Here is a 27,277-nt window from a genome sequence, read left to right on the forward strand (position 1 = left end):
CAGTAATCATTAGATATTGTGAGAGAGCAGCTCAGCGGAACTCACGGACTTCTAACGTGGTCAGGTGATTCCGTATCGCTCGTGTCATACGTCTGTACGCGAGATTTCAACACTCCTGAACATCCCTAGGTCCACTGTTTCCGATGTAATAGAGAAGTGGAAACGTGAAGGAATACGTGCAGCACAAAAGCGTACAGGCCACCATCGCCTGTAGACTGACAGAGACCGCCGACACTGGAAGAGGTTCTTAATGTGTAATAGGCAGACATCTATCCATACCATGCTACAGGAATTCAAAACTGCTTCAGGATCCATTGGAAGTACTATGACGGTTAGGTAGGAGGTGAGAAAAGTTGAATTTCATGGTCGGGCGGCTGCTTGTAAGCCAAACATCACGCCGGTAAATGCAAAATGACGCCTCGCTTGTTCCAAGAGCGTAAACATTCGACGATTGAACACTGCAAAAACGTTGTGTCAAGTGACGAATCACGTTACATAATGTGGCAATCCGATGGCACGGTGTGGGTATGGCGAACGCTCCGTGAACGTCATCTGACAGTGTGTGTAGTGCCAACAGTAAAATTCAGAGGCGGTGGTCTTATGGTGTGGTCGTGTTTTTCATGGAGTGGGCTTGCACCATTGTTGTTTTGCGTGGCACTATCACAGCACAGGCCTACATTGATGTTTTAAACACCTACTTGCTTCCCACTGTTGAATAGCAATTCGGAGATGGTGACTGCATCTTTCAACACGATCGAGCACCTGTTCATAATGCACTGCCTGTGGCGAAGTGATTACGCGACAGTAACGTCGCTGCAATGGAATGACCTGCACAGAGTCCTGATCTGAATCCTACAGAACACCTTTGGGATGTTTTGGAACGTCGACTTCGTGTGAGGCCTCACCAACCGACGTCGATACCTCTCCACATTGCAGCACTTCTTGATGAATGGGCTGCCTTGCCATTCCCTAAGAAACCTTCCAGCATCTGATAGAACGTATGCCTGCGGGACTGGAAGCTGTCATCAAGGCTATGGCTGGGATAACACCATACTGAATTCAAGCGTTACCGATGGATGGCGCCAGGTGTCCGGACACTTTTCACCACGTAGTGTATATGAATTAATGTAGAAGATCCAATTTAGGTTTTCCTTACGGGAGGCAAGGTGACCCTTGGACGCTCAGCCGTGTTCAAGCTGGGAAAAAGACAGATGCAGATAGGGATGCTGAGGTTGCAGACGTGAGTCAATTTCCTTACTCATTTATAATTAGTGCAACGATCTATAGCATTGGAAATGGCACTTTCAGATAATGGGAAACTGTGCCTCCACAGGGAGTTACAAAAAGGTACGGCCAAACTTTCAGGAAACATTCCTCACACACAAAGATAGAAAATGTTATGTGGACATGTGTCCGGAAACGCTTACTTTCCATGTTAGAGCTCATTTTATTACTTCTCTTCAAATCACATTAATCGTGGAGTGGAAACACACAGCAACAGAACGTACCAGCGTGACTTCAAACACCTTGTTACAGGAAATGTTCAAAATATCCTCCGTTAGCGGGGATACATGCATCCACCCTCCGTCGCATGGAATCCCTGATGCGCTGTTGCAGCCCTGGAGAATGGCGTATTGTATCACAGCCGTCCACAATACGAGCACGAAGAGTCTCTACATTTGGTACCGGGGTTGCGTAGACAAGAGCTTTCAAATGTCCCCATAAATGAAAGTCAAGAGGGTTGAGGTCAGGAGAGCGTGGAGGCCATGGAATTGGTCCGCCTCTACCAATCCATCGGTCACCGAATCTGTTGTTGAGAAGCGTACGAACACTTCGGCTGAAATGTGCAGGAGCTCCATCGTGCATGAACCACATGTGTCGTACTTGTAAAGGCACATGTTGTAGCAGCACAGGTAGAGTATCCCGTATGAAATCACGATAACGTGCTCCATTGAGCGTAGGTGGAGGAACATGGGGCGCAATCAAGACATCACCAGCAATGCCTGCCCAAACGTTCAAAACGTGTTGGTGACGTGATTGCACAATTGCGTGCGGATTCTCGTCAGCCCACACATGTTGATTGTGAAAATTTACAATTTGATCACGTTGGAATGAAGCCTTATCCGTAAAGAGAACATTTACACTGAAATGAGGATTGACACATTGTTGGATGAACCATTCGCAGAAGTATACCCGTGGAGGCCAATCATCTGCTGATACTCGTAGTGCCTGCACACGCTGTACATGGTACGGAAACAACTGTTTCTCCAGCAGCACTCTCCATACAGTGACGTGGTCAACGTTACCTTGTACAGCAGCGACTTCTCTGACGCTGATATTAGGGTTATTGTCAACTGCACGAAGAATTGCCTCGTCCATTGCAGGTGTCCTCGTCGTTCTAGGTCTTCCCCAGTCCCAAGTCATAGGCTGGAATGTTCCGTGCTCCCTAAGACGCCGATCAATGGCTTCGAACGTCTTCCTGTCGGGACACCTTCGTTCTGAAAATCTGTCTCGATACAGACGTACCGCGCCACGGCTATTGCCCCTTGGTAATCGATACATCAAATGGGCATCTGCCAACTCCGCATTTGTAAACATTGCACTGACTGCAAAACCACGTTCGTGATTAACACTAACCTGTTGATGCTACATACTGATGTGCTTGATGCTAGTACTGTAGAGCAATTAGTCGCATGTCAACACAAGCACCGAAATCAACATTACCTTCCTTCAATTGGGCCAACTGGCGGTGAATCGAGGAAGTACAGTACATACTGACGAAACTAAAATGATCTCTAACATGGAAATTACATGTTTCCGGACACATGTCCACATAACATCTTTTCTTTATTTGTGTGTGAGGAATGTTTCCTGAAAGTTTGACCGTACCTTTTTGTAACACCCTGTATATTAAGTTACGAACTGTAAGATTTTCCAAAATAAAATTGATAGTAGTGTTGAGTATGGCTGCCAAGAGCATAGTTGTGTCAACGAGCACAAGGCCATGTAATAAGTTACCTACACTGAGGCGTGAAGATATCAGTCTTCAGCTACCTCATCTCAACAGCTGCATCTCGATACCGACGTATTCAATGCATGACAGTTCTTACATTTGTTAATCCTTTTCAGTATTGTCAGAGAGCACAGGCAGAATTTGAAAATATGTATGCGGTTTTAGGAAATTATCTTCAAATCGTTTATTACCCTAATAAATTTTCTATTTCTCGTATTCAAGTAAATTTCAGTTGTACGTTTGAGCTTATAAATGTTTTTCACAATTTCACGACTATAAGAAAAACTTTTCGTCATTAGCATCGCAAGAACACGATGTTGAATATTCCCTCAGAGCTAAAGAATTGTTAATATATCCTACGGTCACTTCTCTCACTTAAATTTGCAACAGCTGTGAACTGTCTTGATCGAATTTCCTACAGTAGTTATTAACATGATAACCTTTTTAATCACTTTGCGCAATAGACTTTTGCACTGGAGCGAGTATGCTACAGTTAAGGTCAGTTTATCCATCTCGTGTTTGAGTTGGCAGAAAGGTTTAGTGTAGAATACATAAATATTTAAATTTAAAATTCAAAATTCAACTGCAGTCACGTTTCGTTCCGATATTTGCTGACTCTGAGCTGGCGATCAATTTTCATAGTTTTATTCGAGTTTTCAGGAGAAGTCATGGAGTAAGTGCTCATAGTTCTCATTGAGTCTCGTTTAGGCTAACTGCTGCTGTGAAAGCTGATTGTATCCACAAATGCACAGTGGTTGTACGCAAGGTAGGCAGTGATTTATTTTTTGTTTTGATGATGGTTGTAATGGGTCTGAGCACTATGGGACGTAACTTCTGAGGTCATCAGTCCCCTAAGACTTAGAACTACTTAAACCTAACTAACCTAAGGGCATCACACACATCCATGCCCGAGGCAGGATTCGAACCTGCGACTGTAGAAGTCGCGCGGTTCCAGACTGTAGATACTAGAACCGCTCGGCCACCACGGCCGGCTGTTGATAATGCATTGTTCTATGGTGGATCGAGCCATTCTATAACTTCCACATCTTGATGATTAAATTAGATACTACAAAGTGCCTTACCAAATTTGGAGAATACATTAGGAACACCAGTCAAAATTCAGAAAATCTTTTATAACGTAAAGAGCGAGAAAGATTTAGTTTCGTCAAATGTAGAAATGAGTTGTGGCCAAACTGGGCGAATACTAGTGAATGTTTGCCAAGTGATGACACGTAGAATGCTGGCCTAATGGCTGTATCTTGCGACAATGGGTGACGTGGCCAGCGTCTGCAACACAAACAGCTAGACGTGACGGAAAAGTCTGCAGTAAGTTGCTACAGATTCTGTTAACTTCCTCTCAGGGAGGGAAAAATTCTTCACTTAGTAAAACCTATTAGTGAAGGTCGAAACAAGCACACAGGCACGTAAGTTACATTGATAGTAGTTAAATCTAAATACAGTACAGCGAACATACGTAGTGGTTCGCACTTTCGTGAAAATAATTTACTACCACTTCAGGTACGAGTTCTCATGGGATTTTAGTGAAACTTGTGAAGAGCAGTTCGGATACAGATCACATATTGATTTTGAGATGATAAGGTAAACTGGAGCATAGTTAGGGATACTTGTTAGTGTGACGAAACGTTTAATTAGTAGCTTTGGTGAACACATTTGAGCTGTTATAACACAATATACATAAATGACTTAGTTGACAACATCGGTAGCTCCGTGAGGCTATTTGCAGATGACACGGTTGTCTACAAGAAAGTAGCAACATCAGAAGACTCGTACGTACTCCAGGAGGACCTGCAGAGGATTAATGCATGGTGCGACAGCTGGCAGCTTTCCCTAAACGTAGATAAATGTAATATAATGCGCATACATAGGGGCAGAAATCCATTCCAGTACGATTATGCGATAGGTGGTAAATCATTGGAAGCGGTAACGACCGTAAAATACTTAGGAGTTACTATCCGGAGCGATCTGAAGTGGAATGATCACATAAAACAAATAGTGGGAAAAGCAGGCGCCAGGTTGAGATTCATAGGAAGAATTCTAAGAAAATGTGACTCATCGACGAAAGAAGTAGCTTACAAAACGCTTGTTCGTCCGATTCTTGAGTATTGCTCATCAGTATGGGACCCTTACCAGGTTGGATTAATAGAAGAGATAGACATGATCCAGCGAAAAGCAGCGCGATTCGTCATGGGGACATTTAGTCAGCGCGAGAGCGTTACGGAGATGCTGAACAAGCTCCAGTGGCGGACACTTCAAGAAAGGCGTTACGCAATACGGAGAGGTTTATTATCGAAATTACGAGAGAGCACATTCCGGGAAGAGATGGGCAACATATTACTACCGCCCACATATATCTCGCGTAATGATCACAACGAAAAGATCCGAGAAATTAGAGCAAATACGGAGACCTACAAGCAGTCGTTCTTCCCACGCACAATTCGTGAATGGAACAGGGAAGGGGGGATCACATAGTGGTACAATAAGTACCCTCCGCCACACACCGTAAGGTGGCTCGCGGAGTATAGATGTAGATGTAGAATAATGTTCAGTTATCTCCAGCAGATAAGAGATAATATAATGAAGATAAACACAATGACAATTTGTAAGGGAATGTATTGTTTGAACTTACTAATGTGCATATTGATCATTACCATGACTGTGAGTCAATGACAAGGTCCCATAAACGGACTACTTATAATGACAGTCAAAACTGGGTGACGAAAATTCGTGTTTAGTGTAGGTAAGGACCTAACTAAACATTCCTTCAGTGGTATGGTATAAATTTATTGTAATAATGAGAGGTTCCATGCCCTCTTTTGCATGTCTCCTCTCATTTTCATCAGTTTTATTAATGTTCTATGTCATTGCACGGTAGTAACAGACTGAATAAGGTTATTGTAATGAGAGTATTTGTACTAAGAGCTCAAAAATACTTTTCACTTGATTCCTAAACATGTTGGGTTACTTCCCTTGGTGGGTTGTGCGAGGCTAGCATCAGAGGAAACGGCACACGGCATTTCCGGTTGGGGGCTGCACTTCTCTGAATGCAGAGGGGTTCGTACAATAGGCGTAAGCGCCTGGCGGAACGACTGACGTCCATCGGGGGTTGTGTTGTTTTGGGGAAGGAGACCAGACAGCGGGGTTATCGGTCTCATCGGATTAAGGAAGGACGGGGAAGGAAGTCGGGCGTGCCCTTTGAAAGGAACCATCCCGGCATTTGCCTGGAGCGATTTAGGGAAATCACGGAAAACCTAAATCAGGATGGCCGGACGCGGGATTGAACCGTCGTCCTCCCGGATGCGAGTCCAGTGTTTAACCACTGAGCCACCTCGCTCGGTGGTTCGTCCATCGAGTTTCGCCTATTGTATGCAGGGCGAAACGACCTGCGAGACGGCTGATTGTCGCCGCAGTTTATGTGTTTACCGTTCCGGTGCGGAACGAAGATTCCTGGCACTGACTGACTGTATTGTCCTTTTGATTGTGAGAATACTTGTAGACCGTGCCCTGTTGGGTGCGACTGTGTGGCGCCTGAAGCCCGGTGGGCTACGCATGTTGTTTCCTTAGCCGGTCAAACGGCAAGTTCAGTGGCCTCAGCTGAATAAAGTTCAGCTGAGGCATGATTGGTCAACTTAAACTAAGGCTAGTCGACGTCATAAAGCCCTGCTCGAAATTGATGAGATCGGTCGCTATTGGCGCGAATGATGTTCTGAGACAGTGTGGGGGAACTTAGGAATCAGAACTGAATTTTGATCCTCGGTTTCGAGGAGAGTAGGGAGTAGAGCAATGTTGGCTTCGCTCTTGGGTTGGGTGGACAGGGAATTCTGGATCTGATCTCCATCGGAGTCGGACCGTCTTGCGACTTGGTCGCTCTTTTTCGGAAGAACTTAGAATTCTCTGACAGCCTTCGAGGCCATCGGTTGACACCCAGATGCTGCACGGCAGAAGTCGGCGCCTGCATCATCAGGACGCTACCTATCGACGACGTGCTGCATATCTCACTACAGTATTTTGCTGCTCCGACATTGTAGGACCTTATCAATTTTATACTGAATCCCTCAGCAGCACGCGCGCTCGTATTGCTACAAGCCCATCTTGCTTGTTTCTCCATGTGATTCCATTAGAGCTCTCACTACTAATTGCAATACTACTATATAAATGGGAGATTAATATTTGATTCACTAGGACCGCCAGTCATTATAGTTTATCTATTGCTTCACAGAGAGTAGGAGCCCCTTGTCCTCAAGTCAACTCTTATTCTCATAATATTTCAGTATACCCTATCCTTCAACTTACTGTGTGTCGACAATCATGTGCTTTTACGTTTTGATGTATAATAAATCTCATTGTAATATTAATCCGCATATCATTTCGTAGATATGGGCAGAATCCCACTTCCTGTTGTTTATTATGATAAAGTTCTCTTTTTCGAGTAGATTACGATTTTTATGAAATTATTGTGAGTGTTCTTATTTTACCAACTAGCAGGATCCACCATCATTTCTTTCCGTTACCGTTGTGCACATAATTAATTAGCTGGTAGATAAGGAGGGGGTCGAGTGCATGTCTCGTTCTCATGCAAAATTCGTCTGAATTAAAGAGTTACAAACTCTTCTCCACCCTGGCGTCTGGCAATAATTTATTTTGCTTGTTTTTTAAATTGCAGCAATTCATACATTTGTTTTTGCTCAACTGGGGAACATAACACGGAATCCGTTGCTTTATTAGTTGAATTCTCGATCCCATTATTCTGCAAGGAGGTAGTAAGATACTGTTTTCTTATTTTTAGATATATTTCTTATTAAAAAGCATGGTATTTTTAATAAGTGATGTTTGCTGTCCTGAATCTAATTTTGAATATTTAAAATTGATTCACTTAACAAAAATATTTTTTGAAGTCAGATTTCCTGCAAGTGGAGAAAACGTTTTATGTTGAGAGATTCTTTCGCAACATCTCATAATAAAATGACGAGGGGGGGGGGGGGCACATATGAATGTACTGCAAATTGTAACACATAAATTCTCTTCTTTCTTTACTTTCCCTTCCTTTTAAACTGTGCATATAACTTGTTAAGGTTCTAGAATATTTTTTGTTTTGTTCCGTAACTTGAAATGTGGTCATGATTTATTTTATTTATGTTGCTACATGAATCTCTTATCAATCAAGAACCCAAAGTATCAATATACTTTTCATCATCTTTGCAATGCGTTTGTTAAAATCACCACGTAAAACTAAATATAGATATGCAGAACCATGGCATAAATTATGAGGAGAGAGCGACATTGATAGTTCCACTCAAATAGTGGGTCAGCGTGCGTTGTCGTGCCGTCTATACAGATGTGTTTGTGACTGGGCAGTCACATACTTCACGTGCACCAATATACAAGGCTGGTATGGAGGTGCTGACCGTACGGTTTGATGGTTCTAAGGAGATGACAACAGCATGTTGATAACATGAACAAGATCTTGCAATTTAATGGTGTTTTTCTCTACAAGTTATTGCATTTTGTTTACTTTAATTAACAACTTGAGCGATAAAACTGACTCACTTTGAAGTTTTTCACTTCATATTTTGTGTTCACATTTCTGTAAGCTTTTATTTTGATGTATTCGGCTTATCTCTGATTTACCGAACAAAACTTTGTCTATTTGTATATTGTTAGTATGTACCTTTGACAGACGGACATGTACATCCAGTCTTCAGCTGAAAGCATTTACAAAACATATATACATAACAATTCAAACTTTAAAATAATGTCTTCACATGAATTTAGGAATTGGTGAAAAGCGTGGTTTCATAGTCATGATGTTAAAAAAAATACTTGTGTTTAAGGTAAATATGTTTTACACATTTTATAATGCAACTAGACAATCCATTGCACTGCCCTGGGTTATAGGATTTGCACTAAGATACAATAAATCGGCAGTGGTAGTATTAAATGGTACTGTGAGGAGTGGTATGCCAAGGCGCTCCTCGTTGTATGGGAGGAAGAACGGAATTTTCTGTGGGATTTGTTGACGGGTTCGTTCGGTTTTGTTTGTACTCACTCGGCAGCATGTCAGGACTAGTAACTAAGGGGGAAACAGTAGGATTCTACAGGATTTACAGAGATGTTCAATGTAAGCGTAGAGGGAGCAATTGAGCAATTCCATTTCTTAACTTTACTTAGCCCGGAGAGCACTCTCTACTGTTCTATTACCCGAGGATATCTGACGTAATCATGTAAAGGTTATGGGTGGTTGTTACCAAGGCTGCTGTATTTTTTCGCTACACCTGGCTAAATCTGTTTATAGTAGCAGCATTGCTTTCTAAATACTATTAAGACATTATGCCCTACGATTGCGTTGTACACAACTGAAGTGTGGCACTCGTGTGACGTAGAGAGCGGCTGAGTCTCGATATATTAATCAAAGGCAATGAATTTCAGGCTACTTAGTTGGTATATGGAAACGGAGGCAGGTGGTAATAAGTTTTAATCTTACTGATCCGTGGCTAATAAGTCACGGTTCCAAAATACTGGCTCGAATTATTTAGATAAGAATAGAAAACTAGTGGAGGTCGACCTGGGTGAAGACCAGTTTCCCTACCGGAGAAATGTAAGAACACGAAAAGCAATACCGGCTCCGAGACTTGCCTTTAAAGAGAAGTTAAAGAAAGGCAAATTTATAGCGTTCGTGAATTTACAGATTGTTGACTGGAGTACATCACTGAACTTCTTAAACTAGCCGGAATAAAACACCGAACGAAATATTGCATAAAGACTACACTTCTGTTATAAGAGTCGAAACACATTACAGGAAAGCAATAATTGGTGAATGAGAAAGACAATATTGCAATCTCTCCCCGATTCTATTCTGTGTGTCTATTGCTCGAGCAGTAAAGATAACCAAGAAGAAATCTGGTAAGGGATTACGGTTGAGGGAGGACAAACAAAAACTTTGAAACTTGCCAGTGGCATCGATATTATGTCAGAGATGTCAAAAACTTGAAACATCAGTTCAACGGAATGGATAACGTATTGAGAAGTGGTTATGAGACGAGCATCCCGAACAGGGAAACAAGAGTAGTAGAATGTAATCGAGTGTTGCTAACAGAATTAGCTTAGAAAATGTGACACCAAAAGCAATAGCTGACTTCCCTGTTTCTGAAGAACAGAACTGACAGTCTGATGTAGAGAGAGCATAACATGCTAACCGTTAAAGAGCAAAAGACCTTTTTGAAAAAGAGAATTTTTCAAGCACTGAATATAAATTTAAATGCTACGAAGTAACGCGAACTATAAAAAGTCAGCAAGAAGAGGAAAGAATTTTTTTTTAATGTAATGCTAGAGAAAAATAGTAAGGGCTAGGATGGCAGATCTAATGACTAATGAACAGATACAGAAATCAATTGGAGGAAAAATGAATCTGATTGAAAGAAAGGATCGAGTCACAGATCACGTCATGAAACATTAAAGAATCATCAGAATGTTAACAGAACGAGGTCTGAGGCGTGTACAAATTGTAGAAGCAGACCAAGGCTACAATAAGCCCCATCCGGCGGACGTAGGTTGCAGTAGTTAAAGAAGAGATGAAAAGGCTTGCACAGGAAAGATTGGAGTGGTGAACTGCATCAAACGAGACTTGAGACTAAAGAAGAGAACAAGAAACCAAAGGAAATCATTACTGCATTCGACGACGGGAAGCAAGGCGTTCAGATTATTAGCAACGAACTGCTACATTGTTTTTGCCTTGTGGAGAGACGTCGATTTTGAACGAGATGGAAATTGATTCTCCCATATTATCTTCACTATTTCTGATCTGCCACCGACATTCAGAGAAACAATCGACGGATAGTCCGGAAATTAATCGAAAAAGTATGTCAGTTCTGACCCCTCTGCTCTGTTTAGAACCATAATATGTGTTAAAATGTAATTAAAATGTGGTTAAGTAATCAATTTTACGCAACTACAGCGTGTGTATTGGAGATTATGCATCTTCAGCTATTAAACACAATTTATGATTCCTTCACGCTAAAAGTACAAAGTGATGTTCGGCTTCTGTTTATCCGTACATCAGCCGGCCGCGGTGGTCTAGCGGTTCTAGGCGCTCAGTCCAGAACCGCATGACTGCTACGGCCGCAGGTTCGAATCCTGCCTCGGGCATGGATGTGTGTGATGTCCTTAGGTTGGTTAGGTTTAAGTAGTTCTAAGTTCTAGGGGACTGATGACCACAGATTTTAAGTCCCATAGTGTTCAGAGCCATTTGAACCATATTATCCGTACATCAAACAGGAACGTACTTTCTCTTCTAAATTATTTTATTCCATATTTTGCAGTTTTCACCCACAGGAACACATTTCTAAACAAGAACTACTAATTTCCACCTGTTACATCTCAAAACAAGAACCGCTTTACAACTTCAGAACTGCCCTCCATCAAAACATTACACATACTCCATGTTAAGAAGAACAGAGATACAACCGTTTCAGTAGAAAGATATGCTTACTTTGTCGATATAATTGATATCTCTGACGAAAGGGTTAGAATTTCATCAATTTTCTTGAAACGAAAGGAAATACAGTTTTCTATGGATTTTATCTTTTTGAACACTTGTGGAAAACAATAAGTACGATTATTAGACTAAATGTAAATATTCTTTATTTCAGAACAGAAAAGTATTGTAAAGTACATTAGAGATACAAAAAAATAAATGTTTCTTATAAAATAGTTAATAGTATGTCAGTATTACGCTTTATCCTTGTACATTTACATGTAGAAGATGGAGTATGTACTAACAGCATTTTCTTTGTCTCTGGATCTTGTTATGAATTATAATGTAACGGGTTCTCCGATTATTGACGAAAAAAGGGATGTATTGAACAGTTCCATTACACAGCACAGAATTTAACTATTAAAATAATGACTTTTGGTAATTTCAAACAGAAATTAATCGAAGCTAAGAAACCATTTCTGAAAGCATTTGTGTCTATTTATATTGTGGACGTGCAAGGCAGCAAGTACGAGTCGCAAGAGGACGACAATACCATCGACAGCTTCTCCAGAACCATCAGAGACGCAGTGACAATGCGCAGGGGCTCCGGGAGGCCACATTATCTGGTGGAGGGATTACGGTCGCAGGACAGGCGTGGCCGTAATCCGAGGCGGGCGTGATTACTGGGGTCGAGAGTTCGGGCCCAGATAGGTCCTGCCGACGGCCCATTAGCGGGATGAAAGGCCTAGCGACATGGGCCATTGAAATGGACCAAACACAAGGGCAGCATAATTTTCTGTACACTAGGCTTAAACTGTGAGTGGTACATCTCTTCAAAGGCGCTGAGTACATACAGATTTTCCTACAACAAGATGATAGTAAAGTAATAAGGATAAAAAATTAAGTTTCGATAACGAGGAAATTTTGCAACACTCTCGAAAATATGGCTTAAATAGAAAACAGTTCAAGAAAAATAATGAAAATTCAACCTAACGACATGTTTGAGGTGTTAAATTCGAAAGAAACGTCCCGGCAGATCGTAAGTATATGCCACACTGGGATTCACATCTAGAGACGTGTATTTCGCACACATAGATCTTAACAACTGAGCTTTACAGCAAGTAAATCCGCGTGGGAGAGCTGTGAGTCCGCTTATATAGTTCAGTGGTGTGGTATCGTCCACGAAATACAAAGGTTCCAGTTTCAATGCTGCTTCCAGAACACAGTGTGTCTGGAAGTTTCAAAACAGAGAACAGTCCACTGCAGAGTGAAAAATTCATCCTAGAAACAATCCTGTATGTTTAGGCGAAGCCATTTCTAACCAATATCTTTCGTTTCAGTGGTGCTAGCCCCACAACATACGCAGGAAAGGTTTCAATGAAGTTCGGAAAGCTACTGACAGATGTATAGCTGTAATGGGAGATTGTATGTGCCTTGATGGATCAGACTCTAAGAATATTTTCTCGGGAAATGCAAGGCTTCACACTCGAATCAAGATCCGGCACATTGTTTCAATCTTCCTGGAAGCGGCAAACCGGCGTACACTCCGTTACAAGGTGAATGATTCATTATGAAATGTTTGCGAAAATTACAAAGACGGGAAGAACTAGTGCCACTGTCATAGACACAATACATTTTATATACGATAAACCGCAGATCATTAACAGAGCGAGATGGCGCAGTGGTTAGCATACGGGGCTCGCATTCCGGAGGACGACGGCTAAAAACCGCATCCGGCCATTCTAATTTAGGTTTTCCGTGATTTCCCTAAATCACTTCGGGCAAATGGCGGTATGACTCCTTTCAAAGGAACCGATGACCTCTCTGTTTGGTCCGCTTTCTCAAATCCAGCAACCATCGAACCAACACAAATCGATGTTTTTAGAGGATCATTCAAAAGATTGGTTTGATGCAGTTCTCTGCTCCTCTCTCTTGGTAGCAATGCTCCAAATTTTAGCACTTGTGCTGTATTCGTTCCTATTAACAATTTAGCACATCATATACAGAGCCTGGACCTGCGCATTTCCTCCCACTTGGCTGCAGATTCCGCTTCGACTGTTTCCATTTAGTGTCGACTGTGTCCGATATTCGCATTTATGATGGCGTTAACTCAGCTAGGGTAACTTTCAATGAGATATCTCAATATCAGTGGAGACATTGCGTACCATTATTTCTCCAGATCCGACAAAGGAGAAAGTAGTGGTATTGGGTGTTGGGGTCTGGAGCGAAGGCGACGTTCTAGTTAACCACTGGGCATAGGTCGGGAGTCTGGCCAGTCAAGTCCGATCCAGGAATATTATTGTTCACAAACGATTGCCTCACAAATATTTCTTTATTACAGCGTGCAAAGTCCTACCGATACAACCATCATCTCTGAATTGTAGCTCTACTGTAGGCAGTACACAATGCTGGTAGATGTGGGGATACCTTCTCGCACTGAGTGATTACTTAAGTGCAGTAAGGTAATCAACAACAACCAAGAAACACACACACACACACACACACACACACACACACACACACACACACACACACACACACTCACTCACACCGTAACACCATCTCTTCCATAGTCCACTGTTGGCGTTACACACCATGGCACGTACGGTTCTCCAGGAGTTCGCCACATCAAAACCCTTCCAAGAGATTGGCACAGGCTATAGAGTGATTCATCAGTCCAAATTGCTCGTTTCCTGTCATCCACTGTCCAATGGCCCTCTGCACCACCTAAACCGTCGCCTATCATTTGGCTCCAGAAATATTAGGCTTGTGATGCTCGGCCACTGTAGACCGCTGGTTTCGTACAGATGTGCAGAGTCATTGTGCTAGATGAACCGCTTTTACCACTTTGAATCTCACTAGTGATTCCTTCCGTCGATTTCATGTGATTTTTTAGTCTACCGTGACCCTCTGTGAGTACGTGATCTCTACCAGGCCTTGGTTTAGTAGTGGTTGTAACTTTGCGTTTGCCCTTCACAATCACGTTACCAATAGTCGATTTTGGCAGTCTCAGAAATGCTGAAATGTACATGATAGAGGATTTGTTACTCGGCTGATATCCAGCTTCTTGGCCACCCGTTCTGATGTTCCTTCTTCTCTACACGCAATACAACACGCCCCACCTCCTTTTATTCTATTACGTCCGCTTTTCGTGACATCTGCTGGTCAGTTCCCCAGTACAAAGGGCTGTCTGGACACTTCTCATGAGATCATGTATGTCTCTCTTGTACCTTCTCTCATAACTTATTCCTATTTCAAGATACCAAACTTTAGCTACCTTTTTTCTGATTTTGTCCATATGCAACATTTAGTCATTAATTGATAATTAAATAGACACCCTAGCTGCAAGCAGGCGTTGATACACTTCATTGGGGACATGTTGAAAATGTGTGCCCCGACCGGGACTCGAACCCGGGATCTCCTGCTTACATGGCAGACGCTCTATCCATCTGAGCCACCGCGGGCGCAGAGGATAGTGCGTCTGCAGGGACTTATCCCTTGCACGCTCCCCGTGAGATCCACATTCCCAACATGTCCAATGTGGATCTCACGGGGAGCGTGCAAGGGTTAAGTCCCTGCAGACCCGCTATTCTCTGTGCCCGCGGTGGCTCAGATGGATAGAGCGTCTGCCAAGTAAGCAGGAGATCCCGGGTTCGAGTCCCGGTCGGGGCACACATTTTCAACATGTCCCCAATGAAGCTTATCAGCGTCTGCCAAGTAAGCAGGAGATCCCGGGTTCGAGTCCCGGTCGGGGCACACATTTTCAACATGTCCCCAATGAAGTGTATCAACGCCTGCTTGCTGCTAGGGTGTCTATTTAATTATCATTTCATTTCTAGCAAAGCTGCATGGTCATCCACGGTAACTGTTCTTTCGGGAACAGATACTACCGTCATATATATTTAGTCATTAAGTACGTCCACTACTTTTTGCTAAGACATAACTCCTACATCGAGAACTTCTTTCAGCTCCCCATTGTACCTCCAACAATGAAATTAAATACGTGGTAACAATGAACTATCCACCATTTTTTCCGTTTTTGAACTCCTGTGTTACAGAATACTCTAGTCTTTCGCATAATACAATGTCTTGTAAGGTGGCTATAATTTCTTACCTTACAAGAACTGATCCACATATTTTGCCGTGATCTTCAAATACAATTAAGTATCATGTCATAGGTTGTACATCGTATATATGAATATATAAAGGAGACTGACATTGTCACGTACCCCCTTGTAAATAATTGTTAACGCTCATTGCATGAAAGGTGATGAAGTGTCTTTATAATCACAGTGGCGTAATGAATGATTGCCTATACTAGTAGAGATTGGAACGACAGTGGAGATGAAACGGCAGGCAGAACTCTAACTCTGGGTGGAAGGCCCGCACATGCGTTGGTCCTGCTTAAACACAGGATGTAGCAAGACGGACGTTGAGACACCTGAACGCTGGGGCGCAATAGATTCGCGACCGGCTGCTATTATAGTGGGGCTGGAAGGATAGCCGGATAATACTTCCGAGTTCTGCAAATTTAAGACGCAGGTGAGAGGAACGAAGAAGCGTCACCTCGGAAACCACGCAGGCTGTGTTATTTCCAAGTATTTTTACTCAGAAGCGTGTCATTGTACGAGTATAGGTATTTGTCGCAAACTTTCCGCGCTGAACGACAAAAGACTAAAATACGGTTGGTTGGCGTTCAGAACCATCTGTAGAGAGGGAGAGTATTCCGTGGTTTCGGGAATATGATTCGTTTTCGAAGTTACGATGGTGGGGAGCCGAACCTTGCTGGGAAGACAGCAGTGGAGAGACGTGGTCTTCCACTGCGAACGCCCATGTGTGACGGTCACTCGATATCAGCTTTGTTGGTACAGATGGACTTGCTGTCTTTGCTCTCAGGAGAGTTTATACTTAGAACAGTTAGGCACTGTACTGTTGCGACGATTTTGGACTTCACATCCGGGTAGGAAGTCGTCGTTAAGTACGGAGCGTTCAGTAATTGAGGGCACTTCCTCTGCCTATACTTACGTTGAGACGTTATCTGAACTCTGTCCTTGTGGCTGGGAGGTCGCGTTTCTCTTCTGTAGAACACAGAGAGGAGAAGACAGTATTGAAGTATATTAGTCAGGGGACCACCTTCTGCCGTCCTAGTGTTTGAAGGAGTTGATTTGTGGCTGGCGTTCTTCCATCGTCGGAGACGAGTACGAGAACCATCACTTCGACACACCGGACGCAGTACATACGGTGATATCGCAAACTGCTTCGGCTTATTAGGGCTATATAACCTAAGCAGCTGTGATCACGTTAGTTTATTTCCACTGAGGTTCCACAGCACCGTAGATCATCTTTGAAAGTAGTGTCTTCTAGTGTTTGGTTCGTAGATGATGTCAGTGATTTCACGTTATTGATATTAAACTGTGCACTCATAATAAGGGGCAGAGGTGGACAATTGATTAGCAATTTTACTTAGGAAATATAAACTTTCTAATATAAATGTTTTTTTTTAAATCTACAGTAAATATATAAGCAGGAACAACGTTTATCATTTAGTATGATTAGATGCCATCATCATTCATTTATGTTTAGATTGTAATTTATAGAATTAAGAGATCCTAAGAACTGCTTCAGGGGTTGGGCACATTCATTTTACACCCACCTGGAGTTGCATCTTGGAGTCTTACCCTTCTATCACTATGATTAATATAACACTACCTTAACAATAAAAAGAATAAAATCCATTTCACATTATCAAAAATCTCCAGATATACAGTATTTATGTATTTGTTTTTCTTTAAGCTGTTCTATGTTATTAACTGATGTGTCGCTATTGCTGCAGGAGCCAAACTGGGCCTTACTTTTTTTGAGTATTTTTGTAACATGTTATTTAGGCTGATATTAATAACTGTGAGTACAGGACTCTGCTGAATGACTTAGAAGATTCAGTTAGGTACTTATATCAGAGCTACCAAGCGTTGGATAGTTACAAATCCATGAAACATCAACAGTTGTTCCTTTTGGACTGAGACGAAAAGCTCCTGACTAAATGCCCTGTAATGGCGTAAAGTCTAGCTCTGGCGCGCCAGTCAGGAACTGACTGACCCCCTGCCAGGATGACAGCAGCGGCCCCTGGCTGAAGAGGACTTGGACGCCGCGCCCGACTACTGGAGCCACTTCTATAGCAGCGTCAACGACAGCGACTTCGATAGTAGCTTTAACATTAGCCACTTCGATAGCTGTTCAGGACAGACTTTTCTCAGTTACAGGTCAGTAGTCACTGCAAAGAGCGATCCTTTCGTATGTCGCCCTTTGCTTGCGACAAATCTGTGTAATTGACAAAGTTAAGTATTGTAATTTTCTTATTTTAATAAAACTCACTAATTCTAGTTGAATGTTTGTCTAGCGAACCGAATAGGAAGGATTCCTAGACACAACAAGATTGGCCATAACATGAACGAATACAAAAGTCACAACCTGTCACATTTCTCACCCAGAGCCGCTAGCTACCACAGTTTTCCTTTGTTGTGGGCTTTTGTGTTTTTCTGGCGCCTTAATTCTACCTTGTCTTTTCTTTGCTGGGGTGTGTTTACCTGTTTCAACAGTGTCTTTTATAGTGTTTTTTTTTCAATTCAGTGTTTTCAGGTGGGCGTTGCTGAAATTTTCTTTGTGTGCTTATTTTTGTTGCTTGCATGATATGTTTATTGCATTTGCCTATTCCACCCCGTGACCAGGCATCTCAGCTGCAAGCGATAGATGGCACGCAGCTAACGCAGATGTTTCAGTTTTAGACACAGCAGACTGCAACCCTTCTCAACACGGTACAGCAGTTATTGGTGAACCAAACACCTAACGCAGCCCAGCATACAACTACTGTAGCTCCGATATCCACACTGCCTTTTTTGCCAGATTAACGAAAAAGAAGAGGAACGGCTCGAGTGGTTCCCACAGTATGAAGTCCACATTATTGCTCACAAAGTATCACGTACTGTGAAGCTACATTTCTTTTTGTAAACGGTAGGAATTGCAGTCTTCCGTCTCTTTCAGAAATGGTTCCCTAACGTCACTCCGAGGGAACTTTCCTATGATGAGGTTATAGGTTCTCTAACTAACTATTATGACCAACAAGTGAATCTGTTGGCAGATAGGTATCAATTATTTCGTTTCAAAAAAAGGTCGCAACAGACTTATCTCGGGTGGGTAACAGATTTGCAGGGTATGACGAGGAAATGCAAATTCAAATGTGCTTGTGTTGCTTTATATTCGGATGTAATGTTTCGTGATGCGATCGTGTACAATGAAACTGATGTCCAAATTAAAGAACAGATTTTGAAACAGACAGATCCATCATTTCATCACATAGTGCAAATTCTGGATCAGTATGATTCAGGTGCCGCAGCGTCAGATAAATTTGAGCAGCCACCGATTTGTTGTGTTGAGTCATCCCTTGCTCACGACCGGCCAAAAAGGCAGCAATAGCACCCGTGAGCCAAGCTGCGTAAACAGTTCTCTAAACAGGCGGCTACATCATTAAATAGAATGAAGTCATGCCCTCGGTGATATTCACGGCACAAATAGCACAGTGTTATGCTTGTGGAGAGGAAGGTCACCTACAATCCGTATGTTTGCAACAGATCAAACTCAAACATAAGAATTCTGCCCACTCACAAAAGTCAAACCGCCGACCGGTGTGGCCGAGCGGTACTAGGCGCTTCAGTTTGGAACCGCGCGACAGCTACGGTTGCATGTTCGAATCCTGCCTCGGGCATGGATGTGTGTGATGTCCTTAGGTTAGTTAGCTTTAAGTAGTTCTAACTTCTAGGGCACTGATGACCTCAGATGTTAAGTCTCATAGTGCTCAGAGCCATTTGAACCAACAATAGTCAAGTGACAAGGCCCATTTATACGCCAGTCCAACAAAAGTTTTGTTCATTTGCACCTTAGTGCAAAAACCGAGCGAGGTGGCGCAGTGGTTAGCACACTGGACTCGCATTCGGGAAGACGACGTTTTAATCCCGCGTCTAACCATCCTGATTTACGTTTTCTATGATTTCCATAAATCGCCTTAGACAAATGCTTTGATGACAGGGCACGGCCGACTTGCTTTGGCATCCTTCCCTAATCCGATGAGACCGATGACCCCGCTGTTTGGTCCCGTCCCCACAAATCAACCCAACCCAACGTCTTAGTGCAAAACGTGTGAAATTTCAGTTGGACACGGGTGCTGAATCGTCACACATATAAGCTGTTAGGCTCCCCACGCCTGTCTACAGCTAGCACGCGCATGACAGCTTATAGTGTACAAGATATTCCCATTCTTGGAAAATCTACTTTGCCTGTCATGTATCGCTCACATGATTAGGCACTGGTCGCTACTTTCGAAAATTGATTTGCCGACGCATATCTTCAAATACCACTAGACGAAGAATCTCAAACTGTGTGTGTTGTGAACACTCATTTGAGCTTGTTTAAATATTTGCGTTGGCCTTTTAGCAATTCTTCCGCACCCGCCATTTTCCAACGGTATTTGGAACCGCTGATTGTTCACGTACAAAAACAGCTGACTGCTCACGTACCAAACTGTTCAAACTATTTGGACGGTATTGTGGTAGCAGAAGTTCGTACACCTGAAGAACACATTGCAAATTTGCGTGCTTTGTTTCGTGTGTTATCTGATACAGGACTGAAGTGTAGACTGGGCAAGTGTGAATTCTTTTAACCTGAGTTGCAGTACCTTGGTCATATCATGAACAGTGAACGTGTACATCATCTTGCGTCACATTTGTTACCCATACGTGACCTGCCAGCTCCTCACAGTGTCAAAGAACTGTAGTCAGTTTTAGGGAAAATGACCTATTATATTCGGCTCATACCGAATGCTGCACAAATCGCATCTCCGTTGCATCGCTTGCGTCGCAAGAACGTTCCCTTTGTTTGGACACATGAGTGCCAAGAAGCTTTCAAAAACTTAAAGATGCATTACTCAGTGATCGATGCTTGGTTCGTTTTGATCCTTACAAAACAGTTGTGTTCCAAGTTGACGATTCCCCTCAAGGAATAGGTGCAGTGCTTTCGCACAGATTTGTGATAAAGACAGGCCTATTGCTTTCGCCCCAAAAGTGTTGTTCAAATCTCAGTGTAACTATTAACAAATAGAGAAAGAAGCATTGGCTATTGTGTATGGTGTCACAAAATTCCACCTCTATTTATATGGCAGAAAATTCTACTTAATAACGGATCACAAGCAGCTGCAGACCTTGTTTCATCCGATGAAGCCAGTTCCTGTACGAACTGCCCAAAAATTGCAACGATGGACTTTGTTGTTATCCCAATACCAGTACGAGATTGTGTATCATCGGACAGCTCAACGTGGTAATGCGGACGCACTTTCACGCCTTCCGGTTAGCCCTGACACAGACTTTGGCGCTTCTGCTGCATCTTGTTGTCACATCGATGCTCAGGATTCTGAGCATTGCTTCAGTCTTTTCCGTTGAACTGTAAGAAAATTGCACAGGCCACGGAAGCTGACCCAGATTTGAACATTTTGCTCAATTATGTTCCCACATCCTGGCCTCACTGATTGAATGACTGAAGGAATTCCGTAGCGCGCCGATACTTCGCATGTCGGCGTAGCCTCGCTGTACAGATACGTGCGAAAAAATGGTTCAAATGGGTCTGAGCACTATGGGACTTAACTTCTGTGGTCATCAGTCCCCTAGAACTTAGAACTACTTAAACCTAACTAACCTAAAGAAATCACAAATATCCATGCCCAAGACAGGATTCGAACCTGCGACCGTAGCAGTAGCATGGTTCCAGAATGTAGCGCCTAGAACCGCTCGGCCACTTCAGCCGGTGATAGGTGAGATTCGTCTTCAAAATGACAATGGACAATCACGTGTATTGATCTCTAGAGTTTTGCAAAAAGAAGTGTTACAGTTACTTCACCAAGGACACTGGGGGATTGTTCGTACGAAACAGCGCGTCGACACTGTACTTCGCAGGGTATGGACACTGAAATAGAAAAGATGAGGTTACAATGTCACGCATGTGCGGAAAATCAGACCGATATGCCACAAAAATTCTCCGATTGGCCTAAGTCGCAATCGCCATGGCAACGCGTGCATATAGACTTTGCGGGACCTTTTTGGAACGTTCGTTGGTTGATGGTTGTAGATTCACAGCAACTTTCATTTTGCTGTTCCAATGAACTCGACAACGTCACGCAGAACAGTTCAGGCTTTGTCCTTTATTTTTTGGCTCGAGGGTTTGTCTGAAGTCATAGTGTCGGACAACGGCCCTCATTTCACGTCAAATGAATTTCAAATATTCTCTGAATGCAATGGCATACAGCATCTAACTAGTGAACCATTCCATCCACATTCAAACGGCGCAATGGACCGTTTTGTCGGAACCGTCAAACAGCAGATGGCCAAATGTTTTGGCTCGATGGTTTGTCTGAAGTCATAGTGTCGGACGACGGTCCTCATTTCACGTCAAATGAATTTCAAATATTCTCTGAATGCAATGGCATACAGCATCTAACTAGTGAACCATTCCATCCACAGTCAAACGGTGCAATGGACCGTTTTGTCGGAACCGTCAAACAGCAGATGGCCAAATTTTTTGGCTCGATGGTTTGTCTGAAGTCATAGTGTCGGACAACGGCCCTCATTTCACGTCAAATGAATTTCAAACATTCTCTGAATGCAATGGCATACAGCATCTAACTAGTGAACCATTCCATCCACAGTCAAACGGTGCAATGGACCGTTTTGTCGGAACCGTCAAACAGCAGATGGCCAAACTCTGCTTCGCACACACCAGGTATCAAGCACCGCAGCTGTTTCTCGCCTCCTATCGTTCGCATCTACGAAATGGGCCCTCACCGGCTTAACTGCTTCACGGCCGCCGCCATCGGACACTGCTCCACCTGCGCCACGCTGCTCAGCATCCGGCACCGAAGGAAGGTCGCAAGTATCGCATCGCACCGCATGATATTGTGTTTTTCAGGGTATTTAACGGCAGCAGACGGTGGGCGCGAGACGAAATTCTCCGTCGATATGGCACATGCATGTATCTCATTTCAGGCCCAGACGGATCCCAGGGCCGACATCACAACCGAATTCGCCACTGTCATGTGCAGGGCTATTCTTCTGTATCTCAATCCCAGATTCACGCATCCCGAAGACAGCACGACCACAGCAGCTGCTAGAGGGCGTCATCACGACAGCACGGAACAACCTCATGGACACGAAGCCTTCGCCTCCTTCGCCTCTTCTCGTGCTACCGATGGAGCTGGACCTGCCCACGCCACAGCGGCCGATATCTTCTACATTACTGTACGGGCCTCAGGAGGTGGGCGCGCGTGCCTTCTGGGCTTTTCCAGGGTGACGTTTCTACCAGACCGAAGACTAGATGGCGGGATATGACCGGAAGTCTGACGCCCCCTGTAGCCACAGCTTCCGGTCTATCACAGCGTCCACGCTCATGCTCTTCCCATTGTCGTGCTCCTTATATGACGACCGTCCATCGCTTTGGGGGGGGGGGGGGGGGCAGGAATGCTAAGGCGCAAGTCAAGGCCATGCACGCCAGTTGGGAACCATAGAGGCGACTGTGAGAAGAAAGAAGCCAATCGCACGCTGACCGATTCCCTTCCAGGACGACAACGCTACAGCAGCGGCCCCTAGGTGAAGAGGACGTAAGCGCCGCGCCCGACTGATGGAGCCATTTCTATAGCAGCGTCAACGACAGAGACTTCGATACCAGCTTTAACTTAGCCACTTCGATAGCAGTTCAGGAGAGACTTTTGTCAGCAAGAGATCAGCAGTCATTGCAAAGACTGATCATTTCGTATATCGCTCTTTGCACATCTGTGTAATTGCCAAAGTTAAGAATTGTGATCTTCTTATTGCAATAAAATTCGTTAATACGAGTTGCTGATTGTTTGTCTAGCGAACCGAGTAGGCAGGATTCCTCGACACAACACCTACCACAGGCATTTCCCATGGGTAATATGTCATTGGAACGTGAAGGCTGTAAAAGCAAAGGTGCTGAACGGTCTTCAAAGAAGTATTGCACTTTGCTTGTCACATTTACTCCTGCTTTGCCCACCTGACATAAACACGTGTCACGTTCCCAGGTTGAGGGAAACTGTTCTGACTGCCGTCAGTTTGCAGGCGTCGAGTTCACACGTTGTATCCGGTAGCTACCCAAACCATATCACCTGACGTCGTGCACTACTCTGCTGAACAGTGGAGGCTACCAGAATGCCTTCTAACGACAGCATTTAAAAAATTTATAACCAGAACTGAGTTATGACAAACCCGAACCTTTTAAATTTTGACGCCGGCACCGCTATTCGTGTGATTCCTTGGGTTTTTAGGTTTCTGGATGTTGGAAGAAGATGCATTGTCAAGGATAACCCCAGTTGCATCCATACAATGTTAGATTATACTTTTTGTTCCACAGATTCATACTGAGGTGATTTTCAGGGATGATCAACATACGAGATGGCACTGAAGAGTCGACACGGGCAGGAATACTATCTGTTGCAATGCTCCAGCGTTTAACTAACACTGAAGATGAAGCTATACAGTCACTGACGATCATGTCATGTTGTCATCTACCGTATATATCAAGCAGTGGTCACATTCTGCGCCCATTATCCATTCACTGATAGCTACGAAATTTCACTGCACTTTTTTTTTCAGAATCTGACTTATTTGTGCCTAAACCACACACAATAACACAAACTCATTTCTCACATATGCAGATGCTGCGCTCTTGGACGACGAATATGTATCAGATGTGTTTTTCTTTTGCGAACTGTTAAGTGAATTTGACGTGGCACAGACCCTCCTAATCACGAGAGCTGGAGTGGTACACATGCAGCATAGTTCAACACAATCTCAGTTAGTGGTAGGTGGCAGTTTTACACAGCCTCGCAACTTCCATTCAGTCCTCAGTCCTTTTCTCTGACTCAGAAACGTTTCACTTCAAACTTTGCTTCCGGGAGTGATGATACAAAAGTGTTTGGGTTTGCAAAAGAGTTGTATTTTCATTACACGATAATTCGGCAGCTTACCTTGGTGTCTTCTTCAGGTGCTACCTAACTGCACTCTGACCAAACTGTGAACAGGTTGTGCGCCGCTCTGTCGAATGTTTCCCCGAGTAGTTCAAAAACTAAACAGTCTCGCAGAAAATAAAGAAGAACGAAAAGCGTGTGATGAACCTCGAAGAAATATTATACAACTATGAAAAGTATAATAACAGCAGAGAGTACCAGAAGACTGGTATATATTCGGACTTAAGCATACTGAGCTCGAAGTCTCACGCTTTACTTAATCTAAAACACCGTTTATCATAATTAATTGTAAACTTTTTGTTTTGTACATAATTGTTGAACGTTCGTACAGCCAGTCCAACATACCATACTGACTGCATGTCCGGAAACGAAATAAACAAAAAAAAAAGTGAACCACACGCCACATTCACACGGCACGTGGCTTACACCCAGTTTACAGAGGGCCGTATTACCCTCAAACATAGCGGTCTTATAGATTTCTTTGTGGGATCGCTATATATTGGAAATCGAATTCACGATCTCTCGATCATTCTGGAAATAGAGATAGCGTAACGAAGGTAGGGGTTTCTAGTTGCTCCTTCATTGGTGTCACCAGGTGGTGTCACTCATCGTTTAAAAAACATGTGCAGCAGAGATCGATCTGCGTTATTAGGCACTCTCGAGGTGGTGTGCTGTATATCTGTCCGTTGTGAAACGTTCTCCCGGCTATATACTGAACAAAAACCAGCTTGTTAAACATTATTTTATTTGCAAACTAGGAACTGTAGCCCGCTGGTAGATTAATTATGAAAGTTAGGTAAGAGTGACTGATACTACAAGAAACGAAAGCATACGCGGAAAATGCTTACCTAGAAAACGAGATTAGATCCCTGTTTCAGAGACTCCGATGTTTGTATAAGTCAAAATAAAAATAAAAAAAAACTGTAGCTCAGACTACAACAGTTGGCAGCAAGACGACACAAGATAGTAACTGGAAACTTTTCACCTCTTAATTAGGCAAGCACACTAAAGGCACAGGAGCATTGTAAGCAAGAAACTCCTAAGTCCTGAAATGAAAGCTGCTAGCCTATGGGGTATCGTCTCAGTTGTGCGACTGGATTCGTGATTTCCTGTCAGGAAGGTCGCAGTTCGTAGTAATAGACGGCAAATCATCGAGTAAAACTGATGTGATATCAGGTGTTCCCCAGGGAAGCGTCCTGGGACCTCTGCTGTTCCTGATCTATACAGGGTGTTGCAAAAAGGTACGGCCAAACTTTCAGGAAACAGTCCTCACACACAAATAAAGAAAAGATGTTATGTGGACATGTGTCCGGAAACGCTTAATTTCAATGTTAGAGCTCATTTTAGTTTCGTCAGTATGTACTGTACTTCCTCGATTCACCGCCAGTTGGACCAAATGAAGGAAGGTAATGTTGACTTCAGTGCTTGTGTTGACATGCGACTCATTGCTCTACAGTACTAGCATCAAGAACATCAGTACGTAGCATCAACAGGTTAGTATTCATCACGAACGTGGTTTTGCAGTCAGTGCAATGTTTACAAATGCGGAGTTGGCAGATGCCCATTTGATGTATGGATTAGCACGAGGCAATAGCCGTGGAGCGGTACGTTTGTATCGAGACAGATTTCCAGAACGAAGGTGTCCCGACAGGAAGACGTTCGAAGCAATTGATCGTCGTCTTAGGGAGCACGGAACATTCCAGACTATGAGTCGCGACTGGGGAAGACCTAGAACGACGAGGACGCCAGCAATGGACGAGGCAATTCTTCGTGCAGTTGACGATATCCCTAATGTCAGCGTCAGAGAAGTTGCTGCTGTACAAGGAAACGTTGACCACGTCACTGTATGGAGAGTGCTACGGGAGAACCAGTGGTTTCCGTACCATGAACAGCGTGTGCAGGCACTATCAGCAGCTGATTGGCCTCCACGGGTACACTTCTGCGAATGGTTCATCCAACAATGTGTCAATCTACATCTACATCTACATCTATACTCCGCGAGCCACCTTACGGTGTGTGGCGGAGGGTACTTATTGTACCACTATCTGATCCCCCCTTCCCTGTTCCATTCACGAATTGTGCGTGGAAAGAACGACTGCTTGTAAGTCTCCGTATTTGCTCTAATTTCTCGGATCTTTTCGTTGTGATCATTACGCGAGATATATGTGGGCGGTAGTAATATGTTGCCCATCTCTTCCCGGAATGTGCTCTCTCGTAATTTCGATAATAAACCTTTCCGTATTGCGTAACGCCTTTCTTGAAGTGTCCGCCACTGGAGCTTGTTCAGCATCTCCGTAACGCTCTCGCGCTGACTAAATGTCCCCATGACGAATCGCGCTGCTTTTCGCTGGATCATGTCTATCTCTTCTATTAATCCAACCTGGTAAGGGTCCCATACTGATGAGCAATACTCAAGAATCGGACGAACAAGCGTTTTGTAAGCTACTTCTTTCGTCGATGAGTCACATTTTCTTAGAATTCTTCCTATGAATCTCAACCTGGCGCCTGATTTTCCCACTATTTGTTTTATGTGATCATTCCACTTCAGATCGCTCCGGATAGTAACTCCTAAGTGTTTTACGGTCGTTACCGCTTCCAATGATTTACCACCTATGGCATAATCGTACTGGAATGGATTTCTGCCCCTATGTATGCGCATTATATTACATTTATCTACGTTTAGGGAAAGCTGCCAGCT

At 43.4% G+C, this 27,277-nt stretch overlaps 2 non-coding genes across 2 annotated transcripts; one reads left to right on the forward strand and one right to left on the reverse strand.

Annotated features, from left to right (window-relative positions):
- Positions 1-14,891: 14,891 nt before the first annotated feature.
- Positions 14,892-14,966, reverse strand: Trnat-ugu (transfer RNA threonine (anticodon UGU)). Its single transcript has one exon. It is a non-coding gene; the product is annotated as a tRNA-Thr (tRNA).
- A 132-nt stretch (positions 14,967-15,098) lies between these two features.
- Positions 15,099-15,173, forward strand: Trnat-agu (transfer RNA threonine (anticodon AGU)). The gene has a single exon. It is a non-coding gene; the product is annotated as a tRNA-Thr (tRNA).
- The last annotated feature ends 12,104 nt before the right edge of the window (positions 15,174-27,277 follow it).

Source organism: Schistocerca serialis, chromosome 7, assembly GCF_023864345.2.
Source record: "Schistocerca serialis cubense isolate TAMUIC-IGC-003099 chromosome 7, iqSchSeri2.2, whole genome shotgun sequence".
Classification (NCBI taxonomy): Eukaryota; Metazoa; Arthropoda; class Insecta; order Orthoptera; family Acrididae; genus Schistocerca; species Schistocerca serialis.